Source organism: Rhinolophus sinicus, chromosome 10, assembly GCF_057876585.1.
Source record: "Rhinolophus sinicus isolate RSI-liver-muscle chromosome 10, RSI-T2T, whole genome shotgun sequence".
Taxonomy (NCBI): Eukaryota; Metazoa; Chordata; class Mammalia; order Chiroptera; family Rhinolophidae; genus Rhinolophus; species Rhinolophus sinicus.
Window position 1 is genome coordinate 18,771,548 of NC_142510.1, and position 18,517 is coordinate 18,790,064.

General features: G+C 58.0%; 3 pseudogenes; all 3 read left to right on the top strand.

Moving 5' to 3' along the window:
- The first annotated feature begins 11,387 nt into the window (after positions 1–11,387).
- Positions 11,388–11,507, top strand: LOC148756869 (5S ribosomal RNA; annotated as a pseudogene).
- Positions 11,508–13,839: 2,332 nt separating this feature from the next.
- Positions 13,840–13,959, top strand: LOC148756870 (5S ribosomal RNA; annotated as a pseudogene).
- A 2,329-nt stretch (positions 13,960–16,288) lies between these two features.
- LOC148756871 (5S ribosomal RNA) lies at positions 16,289–16,408 on the top strand (annotated as a pseudogene).
- The last annotated feature ends 2,109 nt before the right edge of the window (positions 16,409–18,517 follow it).

Here is an 18,517-nt window from a genome sequence, read left to right on the forward strand (position 1 = left end):
GAGGGTGGTTGGTTAATGTTAAAAATATGACCTCTGGAAAGGAAACATCCAATTCATTTCCACCACTGACTAGTTAGGGTAACTGGGTAACCTTGAATTCCTCATTGGTAGAATTGTTAATGGAATGTCTTGTCATAATGCTTATAGGCTATTGTAAATATCGCTATGCCAAGTCACCAATTATTTTTAATTTTAACATTGCTATTTATGAAGAAAAATAATACAGTTCAAATTTAGCCATTTTAATAATACCACACATATATAAAGCAATGATTTGAATACTTGAAAGATTTAAATTGAAATACTATACACTGTTAGTTAATCGATCCCTATTAGAAAAGTCAATAGCTTTAGAAGCTGACCTTCTGTACAACTGACTATTATTGTATTTGTCTTAGAGACAAGTGGTAGGAACAGAATCATTAAAGTGAAACATGAAGCATTTGATCTGACAAAAAAACCTGTTATAACTAATAAATGAATTCAGTAATGTGGCAGGATACAAAATTAATAGTCAGAAATCAGTTGCATTTTTATACACAAATAATAAATTATCAGAAAGAGAAATTAAGAAAGCAGTCTCATTTACAATTCCATTTAAAAACACCTAGGAAGAAGTTTAACCAAAGAGGTGAAAGACCTGTACTTAGAAAATTATAAGACATTGACTAAGAAACTTAAGAAGATACAAATGGAAGCATAGACCGTGCTCCTGAATAAAATTTAACCTTTATTAAAATGTCCACACTACCCAAAGCAGTCTACAGATTCAATGCAATCTCTACCAAATACCAATGACATTTCTCACAGAACTAGAACTACTAACCCTAAAATTTATATGGCATGACAAAAGACCATGAATAGTCAAAGCAATCTTGAGAAAGAAGAACAAAGGTGGAGGTGTCGCGTCCAGCACGAGAGGGCTTTGGGGAGAGAGAAGGGCAGCGCAGGGTTAAGAAAAGACAGTAGCCACGAATACAATGCAAACTGCGGTGCCAAGGGAATCAGCCTCAGGGACTGACCGCCTAATCAGGCTAACATGTAGTTTTTATTGGTAAACTTCTAAAGAGGTAAAAGATGGTTAATCTCAAGATCTGTGTGTTAGTAGCCTGCTGGCTGTCTTTCTGAAAGTTCCCATTGTGTTCCAGCTTGTACTTTGCCTTCACACACACACATCTCCAAGGAATCCATTGAAGGGGAGGGAGCGATATAATTCCATCGGGCCTCAGTTTGCTGAGGCTTCCCCTCAAAGGAGCTTTCCCGATATCTCTCCTTCGGGCCTCAGTTTGCTGAGGCCTCCCCTCAAAGGAGCTTTCCCGGTATCTCTCCTTCGGGCCTCAGTTTGCTGAGGCTTCCCCTCAAAGGAGCTTTCCCGGTATCTCTCCTTCGGGCCTCAGTTTGCTGAGACCTCCCCTCAAAGGAGCTTTCCTCTCTCCTTCGGGCCTCAGTTTGCTGAGACTTCCCCTCAAAGGAGCTTTCCCGGTATCTCTCCTTCGGGCCTCAGTTTGCTGAGACTTCCCCTCAAAGGAGCTTTCCCGATATCTCTCCTTCGGGCCTCAGTTTGCTGAGACCTCCCTTGTGAAATCCTGGGAAAAGCGCGGGGAGAACAAACGGTTTGGCAGCTGTAAGGCAAGATCGAGGTATCACACTACCTGTAGTCATCAAAACAGCACGGTCCTGGCATAAAAACAGATGCATAGATCAATGGAACAGAATGGAGAGCCCAGAAATAAACCCATGCCTATCTGGTCAATTAACCTATGACAAAGGAGGCAAGAATACGCAATGGGGTAAAGACACACTCTTCACTAAGTGGTTTTGGGAACACTGGACAGATATGTGCAAAGCAATGACACTAGGCCACTTGCTTACACCACATGCGGGAATAAACTCAAAATGGATTAAAGACTTAAATGTAAGACCTAAAACCATAAAATTCCTAGAAAAATACATGGGTAATACACTGCCAGACATTGATCTTAGCAATCTTTCTTTGGATTAGTCTCCTCAGGCAAGGGAAGCAAAAGAAAAATAAACAAATGGGACTATGTTTAACTCAAAAGTTTTTGCACAGCAAAGGAAACCATCAACAAAATAAAATGGGAGAAAATATTCCACAAAATAGAATGGGAGAAGGTATTCTCAAGTGACATATCCGATAACAGGTTAACATCCAAAATATATAAGGAACACATACAATTTAATACCAAAAAAGCCAAACAAACACAAACAATCTGGTTAAAAATGGGCAGAGAACCTGAATAGACTTTTGTCCAAAGAGGACATACAGATAGCCAACGGACATATGAAAAGATGCTCAACGTCACTAATCATCAGGGAAATACAAATAAAATCCACAATGAGATATCACCTCACACCTGTTAGGATGACCATCATCAAATAAATCAACAAACGATAGGTGTTGGTGAGGATGGGAGATAAAAGGGAACACTCATGGACGGTTGTACTGTTGTTGGGGTTGCAAATTTGTGCAGCCACCATGGAAAGTAGTATGGAGGTTCCTCAAAAATTAAAAAATAGAACTACCTTATGACCCAGCAATTCCACTTCTGGGTATTTATTTGAAGAAATCCAAAACAAAAATTTGAAAAAATATATGCACCCTTATGTTCATTGCAACACTGCTTGCAATAGCCAAGATATCGAGGCAACCTAAGGGTCCATTGATAGATGATTGGATAAAGATGTGGTACATATATACAATGGAGTATTACAAAGACATGAAAAAGAATGAAATCTTACCATTTGTAACAACATGGATGGACCTAGAGTATATTATGCTAAGTGAAATAAGTCAGGCTGAGAAAGACAAATACCATATGATCTCACTTATATGTGGAATCCAAAAAACAAAAACATGAAGAAACAAAACAGGAACAGGTTCATAGATACAGGGACCAAACTGATGGTTGTCAGATGGGAGCAAGGTAGGAGGTCTGGGGGGAAAAGGTAAAGGGACTAAGAAGTTCAAATTGTAGTTACAAAATAGTCATGGGGATGTAAAGCACAGCACAGGGAATATAGTCCACACTATTGTAAAAACTATATGTGGTGTCAGGTGGGTTCTAGATGTATTGAGGGATTACCTCATAAGTTATACAAATGTCTAACCACCACACGGTACACCTGAAATTGATATAATATTACATGCGTACTGTCACTGACAAAATGTCACCACCCTCAGCCCAAGGCAACCATTCCCGAATTCCTTCCTCCTCTCCATCTCCTGCTTCCCCTACAATCAGAGGCTGTTCTCTTCCTCCTCCAGGAAGAGAGCCTGGCAAGTTTCCCCACGGAGGAACCATGTTCTCTGCTTGGTGGGAGTGTGTGTGTGTGGTGAGGGTTTACAGATCTGTGTAGACAAGTGACATGTTGTCGCTGACCGTGGCCTCACCTGACGCCTCAGACCAAGTGAAGTCCTGGCCTGACTTGGAGGGAGATGAGGTCCGTCTCCATGGAGCCCACAGACAGAGCCCCTCACCGCAGCTGCATGTGCCAGCTGTGTGGGCTGGCCCCTGGCATGGGGGTGGGGTTACTCCCGCTGGATCCTTAGATGTGGTTGGCACTTTGTCTCATCTCCAAAGCCCCCAGTCTCGTGCTCTGACCTCCCAGCAGCTTCTCTGAGCCCCTCTGTGTTTCACAAAGGCTTCTGCTCACACAAGCTCAAGTGCATCCTGCCCTTGAAACTGAGACCTTCAACTGGATGCAGCCAGTTCAGGGTGGTCCCCGTGACACACTGAGCGGCCCTAGATGTGCTTTCCTGACTTAGGGGAAGGGTCCTGTGCTTGGAGGGAGAGGGAGTAGGTGCGGGTGTCCAGGCCGCCCTTCTCCTGTGCTGGATGGCAGGGTCAGGCTGATCAGGTGAGTTATGATGGGGTGCGGCAGGGGCAGGGCAGGTGGGGGTGCAGACTTCCAGCTAGGTGGTCACTCCCAGGTACCTTCATCAACCCCACTCCCAGCACATCTTCCCTCCGCCCCTAAGGTCTCAGCTCCAGGATCTCAGCACCCTGTTTCCCCAAAAAAGCTCAAAATGGGCAAGGAGATCTGGGATGTAGGAAACTGCGTCCTACACCTTAGCATTGTGTTTACATCATGACCAAGAATCTGTACTTCCAGGGACCTGTTCTAAAGTCAGATTCGTGGATGCAGATGTCCCCTTCAGCTCAGTGATGGAAATCAGAAATGGCCCATGTGGTCTCAGACACTGGATCCAGATGCACATGGTGGGTCCATGCGTGTCTCACGTCAGAGAACCCCAATGACCCTGCCTGCACCTGGACACCAGGCACTGACGTTAGCGGCTGCTGAGCGTTATTTGTCCATATGGACCAGGATGAGTGGATCCCAGCCCCTCTCCATGGATATTAGTGTTCGTTCCAGTTTCCTGCTGTTTGAACCAGTGCTGTGAGGAATGCCTTGTAAATACATCTTGTAAAACGTCTTTGAAACATTGCGCAAGCCTGTCTGTGGGTCACATCCTAGGGTGAGCACTGCTGGGGGAGGGGAGCCCCTGTGGACCTGGGATGGGTCCTGTGTCCTGTCCTTCCAGAGGAGGGGCATTTCCCACTTCTGTTCAGGGGTCTGCTGGGACCTCTGCTTGCTCATGGTGTCCCTAGGGTTGGTGACCCCCAGACCAGGACCCTGCCAGTCTGATGGTGACAATGCTCTCTCTGCACTGTTTACATCTGTGTGTCCCCATCGGGAGGACTGGCATTTCTGACATGTATTGGTGGTAGGTGTTGCCTCTTGTTGGAATTGCATGTGATTGCTCTTTGTCATTTTTGAAACATTGATATTTGAGAAGTTTTTGCACCAAAGGGATGTTAAACCTTTCTTTGATTCGGGGTTGTGAAAAATGCTTTGGGGTTTCTGGTTTGTTTTCCAGCTTCTTACATTTTTTGTGATTCTGTTTTGGCCACAGGAAGTGCCAGCTACTTCCTGTCTGTCTTCTAAGGCTGATGTCACATGTGAACAGTGGTGTCTACCCCGAGATTAAGTACATACAGTATTTACTAAAAGGCTTTATTTTATACGTCTAATAGTTCATCTACCTGAGGTTTCACTTTAAAAAAAAATGAGTTCCAATTAAAACAGAAACGAGTTCCAATTAAAATGAATGAGTTCCATTAAAAGATTCATGGACAGACACAACAGGGAACCTATTCTATGCTTCCATTTAGAGGAAAGAGCCAGAATAATTACAATAACAGAGACAGAAAAGAGATTGGGGTTGCCAGGGGTTGGGGAAGAAGGAATGGGGAGTGAAGCATGTGGGTGATGGATTTCGGTTTGGGAGATGAAATATTTCATAGCTAGAGGGTGACGATGGATGCCCGGTCTGCGAATGTACTAACTGCTCAGGAATGTGCAATGTATAACAATGTCTGTTGCATTTAATTACAATAAATTTAAACCCCAAATGTAAGTCATCACATAAATATGACAAAAAATTAAAATTGAGCCAAACAACAAATGTAAACCATAAGAGGGAAGGGAAAGAACGTTCTGGTGGAGGACAGGGTTAAAGCTGTGGAACAGGAAATAGTTCTGAAGGGCGTTCGAGAGCCAGCCACCCCTGCAGGGGTGCGGGGCGCAGTGACAGCTCCATGTCCCCTGAAGGCACCGGAGCTGGAGCTGGTGCAGGTGATGGCTCTTCCCCTTCCCCTATGGTTGCTGGGCACAGTGACAGGTCCAGGTCCCTTCTCAGAAGGCTGCCCTCTTCTCAGAAGGACCTCAAGGGAGCAGAAAGCATTTTCCAGGGACTGGGAGCACGCTGGGTCATACCAGCGAACCAGGGGCGACAGACTCTCCTGCAGATCATGAGACTCTTGGTGTCACCCTGCGTATGCACCGCACATGACAGGGGAATAAGCTGAGGCCTTCTTTCCTGCAGCCTCTCCATACTGGGGTCATCTCCTCCTGGTTACAGGGTCCCAGAGGAGAAGACACAGGACCCAGACCTTGTTCTCTTCAGGTGCCCAGGAATGACCCTGTCTCAGACAGACCCCTGGGCACTTCGAGGTTGTCCTGCCCATCAGCCTGGTGTCTCTGCCCTCCCTATCTGTGGGAACCGGACATGGTGCCCAGAGACTGGATGCCCCTGCCCCATAGCAGAGCTACCTCCAACCTCTTACTTCTTGTCCCCTTGTCATCTCCCAAGTGTGTACACCTCTTCTTACCCCCAGTGTGCGTGTGTGCGTGTGTGTGTGTGTGTGTGTGTGTGCGTACCTGTGTCTGTGTGGAGATGCCCAGAGGAAAGGGCTCCACATGGGAAGGGGACACCAGGATCTCAGGGGCTCTCATTTCCAAAGCAAACCCTGTGGGAGGGTTAAGCCAGGGCCCAGGGTCAGATGTAGGCCATGGCCGTTGTAGTACAGACTGGGGACGTAGCAGGTGCCGCAGTCAGTCAGCCTCGGGGTACAAAAAAAGTGCAGACTGTGAGAGGACCTCTGTTAATATTAAGGGGTGCCAAGTAGATTCTCGAGCTGCTCAGGGCATTGTCCATCAGTAGATTGAAACCCTCAAAATTCTAATGACCAAATATAGAGAAAGACGCCTGTTTCTTAAGGAACTGTGGGTGTGGCTTTTGGTACCCGGATTAAGTTAGAATCCACTACACAGAAAACCCACAGAGTGGTTCAAAGAGCTGTATTGGCAAAAGCACTGACTGAGATGGTGCAAAGCGAAGAAAGGCCTGTGGGTCCACCGACTTTCTGCAGGCAGGAAACCCGCTGAGCACATGGCCGTGTCCCAATGTCTCCTTCAGAATTGGCCAAAGGGAGTAATGAACACGTGGAAAAGGAAGGCGGTCTTAGGGGACAGAGTGAAGGGAAAAATGGACAGGGAACCACTCCAAGTCACAAACATCAGGGAATACCCTCTCCCCTGGTTAACAAGTCCTAACATTGCCCAAGGGACTGAACTTCCCAGGACTGCGACTGCCCTGTGTTCCCAGTCTTCTTTCTCACAGGACTGCAGTCACATGCTCTCTGTCCCCACGCAGGTGCTGAGCCCGTGGGAGCTTAGTAACTTCTCATTTAGTTCCAAGGTGTATGACTTACAGGGCCCTCTGGGAGAGATACCACGAGATCCTGGATTCAAGTCTGATACCCTGATGAGATGGGACCTGGGGGACCTGAGATGCAAGATGGGGTGAAGACACCTGACACACACAAGGGACATGAACTATGGTGGCCAAGACTGAGAGCTGGAGCAGACGGCTTTCAGGGACCTGGGTCTGTCACCTTTTCCTGAACCCATGCCCTTTGCCCAGGACTTTGCAGTTTCTCTGCACCTTGACTGAGACTCCCCAGGAGCCCCTCCCCACTCCCGCTGTTTCCAACAGGGCTGTTTATTCCTGCCTGTCCCCTGGGAGCTTCCAAGCCCCTGGGGACCTGGAACTAGATTACTGCCCCTCCCTCACCTTGTCACTCCTATACCTCCTAATCTTCCCTGGGCAGAACCTCTCCTGGATTCATACCTGGGGAAGTGGAGGACTTTGCCTCCACGTGGACCGTCGGCCCCAAGCCCAGACTCTCACTTTATGACCTCCCACTCTGCAATGGTCTCTCCCACTCAGCCCCGCTACCGCCACCTGATACCCGCCCAGGTGGCTTTGACGTCCATGGCCCCACATTCTTTCCACCCACTCTGACCATATGCTCACTCCATAGGTCACACACGCTCCCCACCAGCCCCACCTTTCCACTTCACCCCTCCCATCTGCCTGTACCCCGCAGGCTGTGACTGACTGCCATGCATGCCTGTTTATGTCTCCCTAGTCAATATTTTGAAGCGGCTGATGGTATTAGGAGGTGGGGCTTTGGAAGGTGGGGCTTTGGGAGGTGGGTGATGAGGTTTAGATGCAGTCAGGACTGTGGAGTCCTCAGGATGGGATTGGTGCCCTTAGAAGAAGAGACCAGACCCTTCTCTCCTCTCTAGCAGGACCCATGGAGAAGGCAACCATCTGCCAGCCAGGAAGAAGACACTCTTCAGAAACCCACCATGCTGGCTCCCTGAACTGTGAGAAATAAGTGTGACCCCTCAGACCTGTGGTGTCTGTGATGGTGCATGAGCTGCGTGAGGCAGAGGCCTCGCCGTACCAATGCCCTCCCTTCTGAGCCCCGATGTCCCTCCATGGGCCTGCCAGCCCCACACCCTCTACACACTACCAGGTGTGCCCTGGCCACCGGGCCATGTAGACCAGGCCTTCCTCTTGTATGTGGACAGCATGTGGAGCCCTCCACCCTTCCCCAGGCTTAGAGGAGAAACAAGGAGTTGCCCCCACCAGGACTCCTCCCATCGCACTGGAGGGCTTCCCAATGGCCTCAGAGAGTCTCCCCTGATGGCACCCTCCAGGCCAGGGGAACTAGGCTGGCCTTATCACCCTGGTCTCAGGTGTGTCCCCCCACCCATGTTCTTAGAGGCAAAGGGGCCGCTGGGGAGCCAGTGGGGTCAGAGACTTCCTAGCATGTGTCTCTGACCACAAACCCGAGGACCCTCCACCACTTTCCATCTCATCTCTATCTCTGGGCCTGGACCTCATGGGCACAGTTACTCTGGAGCACAACCTTCTTTCTGTTTCTCTGCAGAATTAATGTATGTGACTGGCACCCTGCAACATGGGCGGGGGGCGTGCAGAACTGGGGCTGTGAGCTCTCAGCCAGGAAGCCTCTCTTCCTGCCCATGGTCACCCAGCCCCACCCAGGAATACCCTGGTGCCCCTCCTCCACCCTTAGTTCGTGGGGGAACTCTGCATGGCTGGGGGTTGTAAGGCAGCCTGGGAGCTTCATTCCTCATCTTCCATGAATTCAATCAAGCCTCTATTTTTCTGGAATTTTCTGCAGGACGGCTGGTTCCACAGCTTACAGTAAACTTCCCAACGCCCACTGCTTGCCCAGTGCCCCATGGACTACAGCAACCTCTCCCACCTTCAGCCCTTTGAATTTTAGGGGCAGGAGATAATGGGGGTTGCGGCTCTGGGGACTGTCACTGTGCCATTTCCAGCCTGACCCACATCTCCCCCTTTCCCCTCCTGGATCAGTGATGCCTTGGGCCATTTGAGGTTGGCCAAGGGTGTGTGGCAACCAACAGGCTCATCCACTCACCTGGTAAATGTGAGGGCCCACTTTGTAACAGCAACACAGATGACCTCAGCTTTCCTTTCTCTGTGCCCAAACGTAAAAGGCCCATGCCCAGGAGACAAGGGCCCAAGGAGGCACAGGGCTGGGCATTGGGTGCCATGTGTTGGAGTTCCCTTCCCTGGCAGCTTCCTGGGGGAGATTGTCCTTCCAGCTCACCCCTGCACCCCATCCCACTGACCCTTCCTGCTGTAAACCCACACTACCGTACCAGCCGCAATTCACAGGCCTATGCCCACAGCTGCCTTCACAGAACCTCCTACCTGGCCAGTGATCCCATTATTCCAGAACATGTCCTGTTCATTCTGCCTGCCCTCTGCCAACCTGGCATCTCCAGGCCACCTTAGACCACACCTGTCTGGGGTCCTCCATCCTGCACCCCGAACCCCAGGGCTCTGGGTCGGTGGACCCATGGTTGTCAAGTGAGTTTGGCAGTCTGGACTGTCCCTGAAAGAGGCCATCAGCCCCCTCAGGAGCCCTCCGTTCCCGCCCGCCGCGGTAGCCCCGACACACAGGGCACAAAGAGCCGGGACAAACCAGGGGACGGCGGGAGCAGCACCCCAACACACCACGCGCCATCGACTCCAGGGGAGACCACCACAAGGGCAGAGCAGGCACGCAGGCGCACAACCCTCACAACCAGGGTGCCTGGGGGCTGCCACTCTCCTCCCGCGGGCGGGTGCCTGGGCGGGGCTCAGAGACCACAGGCCCTCCGGAGACCCTGGCGGCCCGCCCCGGAGGCTTCAATGGTGACTGCCAACGCCAGGGCAACGCCTCCTTAGCGGAGCCCAGCCCCGGGCACGACCACACTCCGGTGGAGGAGCTGCCACTTCAACACAGCCTCAGTGCGTCTGTAACAGTCCGTGTGCCCGCCTGTGCGTCCCTCACACCCTCCCCCACCCCATATCCGTCGGGCTCTGTGACGTGCCTGTTGGGCTCTGGCTCTGGCTCAGGAGCTCTCTCCCCGCGTGCCAGCCCCCTCTTTCTCTGTCTCTGTCCACGTCTCTCTGCATGTCTAGATACATACATGTACATATACGAGCATATTTCCATCTCGCTCCCTCTTACTCCTCCTCCCGTTCTGTCTGTCTGTCCCTGTCCTGCGGGGACTCTAGCCCCTCTGCCCGCACAAGAATGCAGGATTTGGCGAGGCCAAGAGGGAACACCCACAGACCACGGATAGGGGGCTCATAGCACCATGTCTCACGGGCGGCTGGCTTGGAGACTCGGCAAGCCGGAGCCGCCCGATCCCCAGCCTGCCGGCCGATTCTCTGCCAACCAACAGACCCACCAACCTACCGACCCACCAAGCCGGCCAACTGCAGTCCGCGCCCCTCTGCAATTTGCAGTCCACAATCCGCGCTTCCTAGCTTGGCCACCGCAGCTCTGCCGGTGGCCAGTGGCCAACTGGCAACAGCTGATGGCCAAGCGGTCACAGCTGATATCCATGCAGCCCCCACGCAGCACCCCTCCACGCGAGGCCCAGAGCCTGGAGAGTGCTCTCTGCGAGTCTGTCCCCACAGTCCCCGTCTGTCTCTCTCCGCCTCTCTCTTGCTCCGTCTCTGGCCTTCTCTCATCCTCTCTCTCACCTCCCTGGGTCAGGAGAGGTGACGTGTAGCCAGTGAAGTGAACAGTGATCGGGCGGGACGCCGGTCGCTGACGAGGGGCGAGAACCCAGAAAGAAGGCTGTGTGAGGAAGGGTGGCGGCTGACTGGAGGTGCTGCCCCCTGGTGGCGGGTGGCTCTCCCTGGCTTTGGGCCAGTGGGTGGGGCCGGCCAGGGCCAGGGCCTGGGTTGCACGTCCCTAGGGCCGGAGGGGACTGAGAGGACCCTGCGACCCCCTCGGTGGCCCTGAGAGGTGGGGACAGCACAGCAGCAAGGGGGGGTGTGCGGTTGTGGGGCTGGGGGGAGATGAGAGGGGTTGGGGTAGGGGGGCGGGGTAAAAGCCCCTCGGGGCCTGGGGAGGCCCAGGATGCCAGGGCGCCCAGACATATGTCACAGTCAGGGAAGTGACAGAGGCCCGTTAGAGCCACTGGGGGGCGCGAAGGGGCCTCGCTGCGGGCCAGGAGTAGCCCGTCGCCCACACCAGCGGCGTCCGGAGGAGGCGGGGAGCGGGCGGGAGGCGCTCGGGCAGACATGCTCGCCACCCGAGCGGCCCAGCAGCGTGGCGTGCGCTCAGAAGCAGGTCGGGAGCAGGCTCTTGGAGTGCCGGGAGCCGGGTCCCAGCGCCTAAGGCCACACCACCCTGAACGCGCCCGATCTCCTCTGATCTCGGGAGCTAAGCAGGGAGGGGCCTGGTTAGTACTTGGATGGGAGACCGCCTGGGAATAGCTGCAGGCTTTTGCTCGCCTCTCCTTTTGCGCCGCCGCCCCGGCGTGGCTCCCTCCGAACCCCTGCCGCCCCTTGCCCCTCTGCAGCCGCCCAGGCAGCCGAAGGTCCCCCTGGCCAGAGGAGGGTCAGCCGCCCAGCACTACAAGCTCGCATCCCCGGCCGCACACCAGGCCTGTCGGCCAGGGCTCCCCCCCACTCCCTCTTCTTAGTGCTCTTCGCCGAGGCAGGCCGTCAGCCTGCAGCAGTCAGCCGCGTCTCGGTCGCCGCCGCCGCCACCGCCATCGCAGGGCTCCCTCTCGCTCCCCGACCCTGCCGCCGCCGCAACCCCCAACGCCCAAGCCCAGGGCTGCCTGCCGGCGCAGGCCTCCACCAGGCTCTCTCCATCCCAGGACGTGCCGGTGCTTTGCACCTCGGCCCGAGCCCAGGGGACGCCCATCCCTGCGCCTGCCCCCGGGACCCGACACACAGGATCGGCGTGTCCTCCGGCAAACGGGACGCCCACCCGCCCCGCCCCACCGGAGTCTTCTGTCTCCACTGGCAGGCACCTCGCCCCACACCCCCGCGCGCCCCTCCCGTCTCCCACAAGAGCCAGGAGCCCTCCCTTCCCGCCGGCCACGGTGTCCCTGAAACACAGGGCACAAAGAGCCGGGACAAACCAGGGGACGGCGGGAGCAGCACCCCAACACACCACGCGCCATCGACTCCAGGGGAGACCACCACAAGGGCAGAGCAGGCACGCAGGCGCACAACCCTCACAACCAGGGTGCCTGGGGGCTGCCACTCTCCTCCCGCGGGCGGGTGCCTGGGCGGAGCTCAGAGACCACAGGCCCTCCGGTGACCCTGGCGGCCCGCCCCGGAGGCTTCAATGGTGACTGCCAACGCCAGGGCAACGCCTCCTTAGCGGAGCCCAGCCCCGGGCACGACCACACTCCGGTGGAGGAGCTGCCACTTCAACACAGCCTCAGTGCGTCTGTAACAGTCCGTGTGCCCGCCTGTGCGTCCCTCACACCCTCCCCCACCCCATATCCGTCGGGCTCTGTGACGTGCCTGTTGGGCTCTGGCTCTGGCTCAGGAGCTCTCTCCCCGCGTGCCAGCCCCCTCTTTCTCTGTCTCTGTCCACGTCTCTCTGTATGTCTAGATACATACATGTACATATACGAGCATATTTCCATCTCGCTCCCTCTTATTCCTCCTCCTCCCGTTCTGTCTGTCTGTCCCTGTCCTGCGGGGACTCCAGCCCCTCTGCCCGCACAAGAATGCAGGATTTGGCGAGGCCAAGAGGGAACACCCACAGACCACGGATAGGGGGCTCATAGCACCATGTCTCACGGGCGGCTGGCTTGGAGACTCGGCAAGCCGGAGCCGCCCGATCCCCAGCCTGCCGGCCGATTCTCTGCCAACCAACAGACCCACCAACCTACCGACCCACCAAGCCGGCCAACTGCAGTCCGCGCCCCTCTGCAATTTGCAGTCCACAATCCGCGCTTCCTAGCTTGGCCACCGCAGCTCTGCCGGTGGCCAGTGGCCAACTGGCAACAGCTGATGGCCAAGCGGTCACAGCTGATATCCATGCAGCCCCCACGCAGCACCCCTCCACGCGAGGCCCAGAGCCTGGAGAGTGCTCTCTGCGAGTCTGTCCCCACAGTCCCCGTCTGTCTCTCTCCGCCTCTCTCTTGCTCCGTCTCTGGCCTTCTCTCATCCTCTCTCTCACCTCCCTGGGTCAGGAGAGGTGACGTGTAGCCAGTGAAGTGAACAGTGATCGGGCGGGACGCCGGTCGCTGACGAGGGGCGAGAACCCAGAAAGAAGGCTGTGTGAGGAAGGGTGGCGGCTGACTGGAGGTGCTGCCCCCTGGTGGCGGGTGGCTCTCCCTGGCTTTGGGCCAGTGGGTGGGGCCGGCCAGGGCCAGGGCCTGGGTTGCACGTCCCTAGGGCCGGAGGGGACTGAGAGGACCCTGCGACCCCCTCGGTGGCCCTGAGAGGTGGGGACAGCACAGCAGCAAGGGGGGGTGTGCGGTTGTGGGGCTGGGGGGAGATGAGAGGGGTTGGGGTAGGGGGGCGGGGTAAAAGCCCCTCGGGGCCTGGGGAGGCCCAGGATGCCAGGGCGCCCAGACATATGTCACAGTCAGGGAAGTGACAGAGGCCCGTTAGAGCCACTGGGGGGCGCGAAGGGGCCTCGCTGCGGGCCAGGAGTAGCCCGTCGCCCACACCAGCGGCGTCCGGAGGAGGCGGGGAGCGGGCGGGAGGCGCTCGGGCAGACATGCTCGCCACCCGAGCGGCCCAGCAGCGTGGCGTGCGCTCAGAAGCAGGTCGGGAGCAGGCTCTTGGAGTGCCGGGAGCCGGGTCCCAGCGCCTAAGGCCACACCACCCTGAACGCGCCCGATCTCCTCTGATCTCGGGAGCTAAGCAGGGAGGGGCCTGGTTAGTACTTGGATGGGAGACCGCCTGGGAATAGCTGCAGGCTTTTGCTCGCCTCTCCTTTTGCGCCGCCGCCCCGGCGTGGCTCCCTCCGAACCCCTGCCGCCCCTTGCCCCTCTGCAGCCGCCCAGGCAGCCGAAGGTCCCCCTGGCCAGAGGAGGGTCAGCCGCCCAGCACTACAAGCTCGCATCCCCGGCCGCACACCAGGCCTGTCGGCCAGGGCTCCCCCCCACTCCCTCTTCTTAGTGCTCTTCGCCAAGGCAGGCCGTCAGCCTGCAGCAGTCAGCCGCGTCTCGGTCGCCGCCGCCGCCACCGCCATCGCAGGGCTCCCTCTCGCTCCCCGACCCTGCCGCCGCCGCAACCCCCAACGCCCAAGCCCAGGGCTGCCTGCCGGCGCAGGCCTCCACCAGGCTCTCTCCATCCCAGGACGTGCCGGTGCTTTGCACCTCGGCCCGAGCCCAGGGGACGCCCATCCCTGCGCCTGCCCCCGGGACCCGACACACAGGATCGGCGTGTCCTCCGGCAAACGGGACGCCCACCCGCCCCGCCCCACCGGAGTCTTCTGTCTCCACTGGCAGGCACCTCGCCCCACACCCCCGCGCGCCCCTCCCGTCTCCCACAAGAGCCAGGAGCCCTCCCTTCCCGCCGGCCACGGTGTCCCTGAAACACAGGGCACAAAGAGCCGGGACAAACCAGGGGACGGCGGGAGCAGCACCCCAACACACCACGCGCCATCGACTCCAGGGGAGACCACCACAAGGGCAGAGCAGGCACGCAGGCGCACAACCCTCACAACCAGGGTGCCTGGGGGCTGCCACTCTCCTCCCGCAGGCGGGTGCCTGGGCGGAGCTCAGAGACCACAGGCCCTCCGGTGACCCTGGCGGCCCGCCCCGGAGGCTTCAATGGTGACTGCCAACGCCAGGGCAACGCCTCCTTAGCGGAGCCCAGCCCCGGGCACGACCACACTCCGGTGGAGGAGCTGCCACTTCAACACAGCCTCAGTGCGTCTGTAACAGTCCGTGTGCCCGCCTGTGCGTCCCTCACACCCTCCCCCACCCCATATCCGTCGGGCTCTGTGACGTGCCTGTTGGGCTCTGGCTCTGGCTCAGGAGCTCTCTCCCCGCGTGCCAGCCCCCTCTTTCTCTGTCTCTGTCCACGTCTCTCTGTATGTCTAGATACATACATGTACATATACGAGCATATTTCCATCTCGCTCCCTCTTACTCCTCCTCCCGTTCTGTCTGTCTGTCCCTGTCCTGCGGGGACTCCAGCCCCTCTGCCCGCACAAGAATGCAGGATTTGGCGAGGCCAAGAGGGAACACCCACAGACCACGGATAGGGGGCTCATAGCACCATGTCTCACGGGCGGCTGGCTTGGAGACTCGGCAAGCCGGAGCCGCCCGATCCCCAGCCTGCCGGCCGATTCTCTGCCAACCAACAGACCCACCAACCTACCGACCCACCAAGCCGGCCAACTGCAGTCCGCGCCCCTCTGCAATTTGCAGTCCACAATCCGCGCTTCCTAGCTTGGCCACCGCAGCTCTGCCGGTGGCCAGTGGCCAACTGGCAACAGCTGATGGCCAAGCGGTCACAGCTGATATCCATGCAGCCCCCACGCAGCACCCCTCCACGCGAGGCCCAGAGCCTGGAGAGTGCTCTCTGCGAGTCTGTCCCCACAGTCCCCGTCTGTCTCTCTCCGCCTCTCTCTTGCTCCGTCTCTGGCCTTCTCTCATCCTCTCTCTCACCTCCCTGGGTCAGGAGAGGTGACGTGTAGCCAGTGAAGTGAACAGTGATCGGGCGGGACGCCGGTCGCTGACGAGGGGCGAGAACCCAGAAAGAAGGCTGTGTGAGGAAGGGTGGCGGCTGACTGGAGGTGCTGCCCCCTGGTGGCGGGTGGCTCTCCCTGGCTTTGGGCCAGTGGGTGGGGCCGGCCAGGGCCAGGGCCTGGGTTGCACGTCCCTAGGGCCGGAGGGGACTGAGAGGACCCTGCGACCCCCTCGGTGGCCCTGAGAGGTGGGGACAGCACAGCAGCAAGGGGGGGTGTGCGGTTGTGGGGCTGGGGGGAGATGAGAGGGGTTGGGGTAGGGGGGCGGGGTAAAAGCCCCTCGGGGCCTGGGGAGGCCCAGGATGCCAGGGCGCCCAGATATATGTCACAGTCAGGGAAGTGACAGAGGCCCGTTAGAGCCACTGGGGGGCGCGAAGGGGCCTCGCTGCGGGCCAGGAGTAGCCCGTCGCCCACACCAGCGGCGTCCGGAGGAGGCGGGGAGCGGGCGGGAGGCGCTCGGGCAGACATGCTCGCCACCCGAGCGGCCCAGCAGCGTGGCGTGCGCTCAGAAGCAGGTCGGGAGCAGGCTCTTGGAGTGCCGGGAGCCGGGTCCCAGCGCCTAAGGCCACACCACCCTGAACGCGCCCGATCTCCTCTGATCTCGGGAGCTAAGCAGGGAGGGGCCTGGTTAGTACTTGGATGGGAGACCGCCTGGGAATAGCTGCAGGCTTTTGCTCGCCTCTCCTTTTGCGCCGCCGCCCCGGCGTGGCTCCCTCCGAACCCCTGCCGCCCCTTGCCCCTCTGCAGCCGCCCAGGCAGCCGAAGGTCCCCCTGGCCAGAGGAGGGTCAGCCGCCCAGCACTACAAGCTCGCATCCCCGGCCGCACACCAGGCCTGTCGGCCAGGGCTCCCCCCCACTCCCTCTTCTTAGTGCTCTTCGCCGAGGCAGGCCGTCAGCCTGCAGCAGTCAGCCGCGTCTCGGTCGCCGCCGCCGCCACCGCCATCGCAGGGCTCCCTCTCGCTCCCCGACCCTGCCGCCGCCGCAACCCCCAACGCCCAAGCCCAGGGCTGCCTGCCGGCGCAGGCCTCCACCAGGCTCTCTCCATCCCAGGACGTGCCGGTGCTTTGCACCTCGGCCCGAGCCCAGGGGACGCCCATCCCTGCGCCTGCCCTCGGGACCCGACACACAGGATCGGCGTGTCCTCCGGCAAACGGGACGCCCACCCGCCCCGCCCCACCGGAGTCTTCTGTCTCCGCTGGCAGGCACCTCGCCCCACACCCCCGCGCGCCCCTCCCGTCTCCCACAAGAGCCAGGAGCCCTCCCTTCCCGCCGGCCACGGTGTCCCTGAAACACAGGGCACAAAGAGCCGGGACAAACCAGGGGACGGCGGGAGCAGCACCCCAACACACCACGCGCCATCGACTCCAGGGGAGACCACCACAAGGGCAGAGCAGGCACGCAGGCGCACAACCCTCACAACCAGGGTGCGTGGGGGCTGCCACTCTCCTCCCGCGGGCGGGTGCCTGGGCGGAGCTCAGAGACCACAGGCCCTCTGGTGACCCTGGCGGCCCGCCCCGGAGGCTTAAATGGTGACTGCCAACGCCAGGGCAACGCCTCCTTAGCGGAGCCCAGCCCCGGGCACGACCACACTCCGGTGGAGGAGCTGCCACTTCAACACAGCCTCAGTGCGTCTGTAACAGTCCGTGTGCCCGCCTGTGCGTCCCTCACACCCTCCCCCACCCCATATCCGTCGGGCTCTGTGACGTGCCTGTTGGGCTCTGGCTCTGGCTCAGGAGCTCTCTCCCCGCGTGCCAGCCCCCTCTTTCTCTGTCTCTGTCCACGTCTCTCTGTATGTCTAGATACATACATGTACATATACGAGCATATTTCCATCTCGCTCCCTCTTACTCCTCCTCCCGTTCTGTCTGTCTGTCCCTGTCCTGCGGGGACTCCAGCCCCTCTGCCCGCACAAGAATGCAGGATTTGGCGAGGCCAAGAGGGAACACCCACAGACCACGGATAGGGGGCTCATAGCACCATGTCTCACGGGCGGCTGGCTTGGAGACTCGGCAAGCCGGAGCCGCCCGATCCCCAGCCTGCCGGCCGATTCTCTGCCGACCACAAGACCCACCAACCTACCGACCCACCAAGCCGGCCAACTGCAGTCCGCGCCCCTCTGCAATTTGCAGTCCACAATCCGCGCTTCCTAGCTTGGCCACCGCAGCTCTGCCGGTGGCCAGTGGCCAACTGGCAACAGCTGATGGCCAAGCGGTCACAGCTGATATCCATGCAGCCCCCACGCAGCACCCCTCCACGCGAGGCCCAGAGCCTGGAGAGTGCTCTCTGCGAGTCTGTCCCCACAGTCCCCGTCTGTCTCTCTCCGCCTCTCTCTTGCTCCGTCTCTGGCCTTCTCTCATCCTCTCTCTCACCTCCCTGGGTCAGGAGAGGTGACGTGTAGCCAGTGAAGTGAACAGTGATCGGGCGGGACGCCGGTCGCTGACGAGGGGCGAGAACCCAGAAAGAAGGCTGTGTGAGGAAGGGTGGCGGCTGACTGGAGGTGCTGCCCCCTGGTGGCGGGTGGCTCTCCCTGGCTTTGGGCCAGTGGGTGGGGCCGGCCAGGGCCAGGGCCTGGGTTGCACGTCCCTAGGGCCGGAGGGGACTGAGAGGACCCTGCGACCCCCTCGGTGGCCCTGAGAGGTGGGGACAGCACAGCAGCAAGGGGGGGTGTGCGGTTGTGGGGCTGGGGGGAGATGAGAGGGGTTGGGGTAGGGGGGCGGGGTAAAAGCCCCTCGGGGCCTGGGGAGGCCCAGGATGCCAGGGCGCCCAGACATATGTCACAGTCAGGG